The sequence below is a fragment of the Saccopteryx leptura genome, chromosome 11, assembly GCF_036850995.1.
Source record: "Saccopteryx leptura isolate mSacLep1 chromosome 11, mSacLep1_pri_phased_curated, whole genome shotgun sequence".
NCBI lineage: Eukaryota > Metazoa > Chordata > Mammalia > Chiroptera > Emballonuridae > Saccopteryx > Saccopteryx leptura.
Window position 1 is genome coordinate 14636471 of NC_089513.1, and position 5615 is coordinate 14642085.

Below are 5615 nucleotides of genomic sequence, written 5' to 3' on the forward strand. Positions count from 1 at the left end.
GGGAAACCCCACATGACATAGAACTGGAGGAACCCTGGGGAAGCTGAGAGCGGGCCTCCACTGACAATCAGCAAGAACCTGAGGCCCTCAGTCCTACACCCAGAGGAACTGAATTCTGCCCACACAAGGCTCAGATAAGACCATAGCCCTAGCCAGTGCCTTAAAAATAATATATACCCTGTTTTCATTTTGTCGCTCCTCCTATCCTACCACAAGCCATTCTCCACATGGCATCTGTTCTCCAGCTAAATCATATCACACTTCCCAACTTACAACTTTTAAATGGTTTTTGAATCCCCTTGAAACACCCTTGACTATGGTCCATGTGATCCGACACAATCGGGGCTCCCTGCTCCTGTGACAATGTGCCAGGTCACCAGCTGCTCGCCACCGGTCCTACACCTTTCCACCGCAGGGAAGCCACCTGTGCTCTTTCCTCTGCGGGAAGGTTTCCCCGTCCCATTGCTTCTCGGGTGTCTGGCTCCCTCTCTTCCTTCAGAGACCCGTGGTTGACTTTGCCACCCGATCCCTGGGTTATTAGATAGATCTCAGCCTCTCTCTTTTCCTCACAGCCCATATTATGATTTGTTGGTGGTTTATCCTCCCATCTCTGGTCCCGTCCTTCCCCACTAGAATGGAGGCCCTAGAAAAACTGATGTCACAATTGTTTCACTCACCACCGGAATCCCAACACCTACACACATACTTTACTGCCTGGCACATGGCAGATGTTCAGTAAATATTGCCCAAGTGAATAAATTAGTTTAATTTTCAATTGAATCTGCCAGAATGAATATATTCAAATAAATGTTTATCTTAATGGGTCATCAGTGCCATAACTCTATGGTCAGAGGACACATTCCCAGAGCCAGATACTTCTTTCCTTCCTTCTCTGTTTATCACTGGAAAGGAAGGCTCTGGGGACACAGGCTGGAAGAGGAAAAGAAATGAAGGCAGGAATCAATGGGGCTCAGAAAGCCGGGATCCAGGGAGGCACAACCCAGAGCATGGTCCTCCCTACATCAGACCGAGTCCTGGTCAACCAGGGCAGGGCACCCAGAACCCAGTGATTATGTCACCAGAGGGGATACTGGCTGAACACAAGCATTGAGAATTGCTCTAAGTGAAATTATCAAGAGGAAGGGGCTGGGTGTGTGTGTGTGTGCATGCATGCATGTGTGCACAATGTGTATAATGGTGTTCACAAAACACACATTATCCAGATAGTTTGGGAGAGGCATAAGGATGTGACTACCTGCAATGGATAAATGTAGCGTTCTCTAGAAATGCTTGGAAAACTAATAGGCATTCAGTGAGTCAATGTGGAAGACTGAATTTTGAGGTCCTTGGGTTTTTATTGAGGTCAATCTGAGAAAGAAGCATGTCTCTCAGCTACTCCAGAACCGGCCTTGCAGGTACTGTCTACTGATGGAGGAAGGAGCTCTTTGGATTTGAGGCCTGGCTCCCACTCTAACTAGCTGTGTGACCTCAGATAAGTCACTTCACCTGCCAGTGTATCAGGTTTCTAACCTGTAGAAGGCAGATTAATTCATAGGATTTTTGAAAGACTCAAATGAAATTGTGTACATCAAATTCTCAATAGTCTTGATAAATGTTACTCCTCTCTTCAAATTCTTTTATTTAAGGATCCAGGCAATACATTCCACTCAAACATGAGGCAGGGACGCTGGTCCCCCTACCTCAGATAATTAGAACTATTTAATTCACTTATGCTGCAGCTGTTATGAACTTTAAAGAAAAACTGAATGGTAAATTACAGTGTATTGATACTTCCGGAAGTCTCATCTACCCTCTTTCTCGAAAAGGTTAGGAAACAAAAGCAGAGAGCAGATTGTGTGGGACTGGAGAGATAATGGCTGATACAGGAGCAGATATTTTGGCAATAAAGGGATAAAGCACCTGAGGACCGTCCAAGAGGACACCTTGACTCATCAAGAAAGAGACCCAAGGTCTATGCATCATGGAGTCATGGACCAACACGTGCTCTCTGCCAACCTGAGGCTCAGGACTGTGAGTCCGGTGGTGTGTTCAGGACTGTGAGTGAGTCTGGTGGTGTGCTCAGGACTGTGAGTGAGTATGGTGGTGTGCTCAGGACTGTGAGTGAGTATGGTGGTGTGCTCAGGACTGTGAGTGAGTATGGTGGTGTGCTCAGGACTGTGAGTATGGTGGTGTGCTCAGGACTGTGAGTGAGTATGGTGGTGTGCTCAGGACTGTGAGTGAGTATGGTGGTGTGCTCAGGACTGTGAGTGAGTATGGTGGTGTGCTCAGGACTGTGAGTATGGTGGTGTGCTCAGGACTGTGAGTATGGTGGTGTGCTCAGGACTGTGAGTATGGTGGTGTGCTCAGGACTGTGAGTATGGTGGTGTGCTCAGGACTGTGAGTGAGTATGGTGGTGTGCTCAGGACTGTGAGTATGGTGGTGTGCTCAGGACTGTGAGTGAGTATGGTGGTGTGCTCAAGACTGTGAGTGTGTATGGTGGTGTGCTCAGGACTGTGAGTATGGTGGTGTGCTCAGGACTGTGAGTATGGTGGTGTGCTCAGGACTGTGAGTATGGTGGTGTGCTCAGGACTGTGAGTCCGGTGGTGTGCTCAGGACTGTGAGTACAGTGGTGTGCTCAGGACTGTGAGTATGGTGGTGTGCTCAGGACTGTGAGTCCAGTGGTGTGCTCAGGACTGTGAGTGAGTATGGTGGTGTGCTCAGGACTGTGAGTGAGTATGGTGGTGTGCTCAGGACTGTGAGTACGGTGGTGTGCTCAGGACTGTGAGTATGGTGGTGTGCTCAGGACTGTGAGTATGGTGGTGTGCTCAGGACTGTGAGTCCAGTGGTGTGCTCAGGACTGTGAGTGAGTATGGTGGTGTGCTCAGGACTGTGAGTGAGTATGGTGGTGTGCTCAGGAGTGTGAGTATGGTGGTGTGCTCAGGACTGTGAGTGAGTATGGTGGTGTGCTCAGGACTGTGAGTATGGTGGTGTGCTCAGGACTGTGAGTCCGGTGGTGTGCTCAGGACTGTGAGTGAGTATGGTGGTGTGCTCAGGACTGTGAGTACGGTGGTGTGCTCAGGACTGTGAGTGAGTATGGTGGTGTGCTCAGGACTGTGAGTGAGTATGGTGGTGTGCTCAGGACTGTGAGTGAGTATGGTGGTGTGCTCAGGACTGTGAGTGAGTATGGTGGTGTGCTCAGGACTGTGAGTGAGTATGGTGGTGTGCTCAGGACAGTGAGTGAGTATGGTGGTGTGCTCAGGACTGTGAGTGAGTATGGTGGTGTGCTCAGGACTGTGAGTGAGTATGGTGGTGTGCTCAGGACTGTGAGTGAGTATGGTGGTGTGCTCAGGACTGTGAGTGAGTATGGTGGTGTGCTCAGGACTGTGAGTATGGTGGTGTGCTCAGGACTGTGAGTATGGTGGTGTGCTCAGGACTGTGAGTGAGTATGGTGGTGTGCTCAGGACTGTGAGTGAGTATGGTGGTGTGCTCAGGACTGTGAGTGAGTATGGTGGTGTGCTCAGGACTGTGAGTATGGTGGTGTGCTCAGGACTGTGAGTATGGTGGTGTGTTCAGGACTGTGAGTACGGTGGTGTGCTCAGGACTGTGAGTATGGTGGTGTGCTCAGGACTGTGAGTATGGTGGTGTGCTCAGGACTGTGAGTATGGTGGTGTGCTCAGGACTGTGAGTGAGTATGGTGGTGTGTTCAGGACTGTGAGTACAGTGGTGTGCTCAGGACTGTGAGTGAGTATGGTGGTGTGCTCAGGACTGTGAGTATGGTGGTGTGCTCAGGACTGTGAGTATGGTGGTGTGCTCAGGACTGTGAGTGAGTACGGTGGTGTGCTCAGGACTGTGAGTATGGTGGTGTGCTCAGGACTGTGAGTATGGTGGTGTGCTCAGGACTGTGAGTATGGTGGTGTGCTCAAGGACTGTGAGTATGGTGGTGTGCTCAGGACTGTGAGTATGGTGGTGTGCTCAGGACTGTGAGTGAGTATGGTGGTGTGCTCAGGAGTGTGAGTGAGTATGGTGGTGTGCTCAGGAGTGTGAGTGAGTATGGTGGTGTGCTCAGGACTGTGAGTGAGTATGGTGGTGTGTTCAGGACTGTGAGTGAGTATGGTGGTGTGCTCAGGACTGTGAGTGAGTATGGTGGTGTGCTCAGGACTGTGAGTGAGTATGGTGGTGTGCTCAGGACTGTGAGTGAGTATGGTGGTGTGCTCAGGACTGTGAGTGAGTATGGTGGTGTGCTCAGGACTGTGAGTGAGTATGGTGGTGTGCTCAGGACTGTGAGTGAGTATGGTGGTCTGCTCAGGACTGTGAGTGAGTATGGTGGTGTGTTCAGGACTGTGAGTACGGTGGTGTGCTCAGGACTGTGACTATGGTGGTGTGTTCAGGACTGTGAGTCCGGTGGTGTGCTCAGGACTGTGAGTGAGTATGGTGGTGTGCTCAGGACTGTGAGTATGGTGGTGTGTTCAGGACTGTGAGTCCGGTGGTGTGCTCAGGACTGTGAGTGAGTATGGTGGTGTGTTCAGGACTGTGAGTATGGTGGTGTGCTCAGGACTGTGAGTGAGTATGGTGGTGTGTTCAGGACTGTGAGTATGGTGGTGTGCTCAGGACTGTGAGTGAGTATGGTGGTGTGCTCAGGACTGTGAGTGAGTATGGTGGTGTGTTCAGGACTGTGAGTGAGTATGGTGGTGTGTTCAGGACTGTGAGTATGGTGGTGTGCTCAGGACTGTGAGTGAGTATGGTGGTGTGCTCAGGACTGTGAGTCCGGTGGTGTGCTCAGGACTGTGAGTGAGTATGGTGGTGTGCTCAGGACTGTGAGTATGGTGGTGTGCTCAGGACTGTGAGTATGGTGGTGTGCTCAGGACTGTGAGTATGGTGGTGTGCTCAGGACTGTGAGTGAGTATGGTGGTGTGTTCAGGACTGTGAGTACGGTGGTGTGCTCAGGACTGTGAGTACGGTGGTGTGCTCAGGACTGTGAGTATGGTGGTGTGCTCAGGACTGTGAGTATGGTGGTGTGCTCAAGGACTGTGAGTATGGTGGTGTGCTCAGGACTGTGAGTATGGTGGTGTGCTCAGGACTGTGAGTGAGTATGGTGGTGTGCTCAGGACTGTGAGTATGGTGGTGTGCTCAAGGACTGTGAGTATGGTGGTGTGCTCAGGACTGTGAGTATGGTGGTGTGCTCAGGAATGTGAGTCCGGTGGTGTGCTCAGGACTGTGAGTATGGTGGTGTGCTCAGGACTGTGAGTATGGTGGTGTGCTCAGGACTGTGAGTCCGGTGGTGTGTTCAGGACTGTGAGTACAGTGGTGTGCTCAGGACTGTGAGTACGGTGGTGTGCTCAGGACTGTGAGTGAGTATGGTGGTGTGCTCAGGACTGTGAGTGAGTATGGTGGTGTGCTCAGGACTGTGAGTGAGTATGGTGGTGTGCTCAGGACTGTGAGTATGGTGGTGTGCTCAGGACTGTGAGTGAGTATGGTGGTGTGCTCAGGACTGTGAGTATGGTGGTGTGCTCAGGACTGTGAGTGAGTATGGTGGTGTGCTCAGGACTGTGAGTGAGTATGGTGGTGTGCTCAGGACTGTGAGTGAGTATGGTGGTGTGCTCAGGACTGTGAGTATG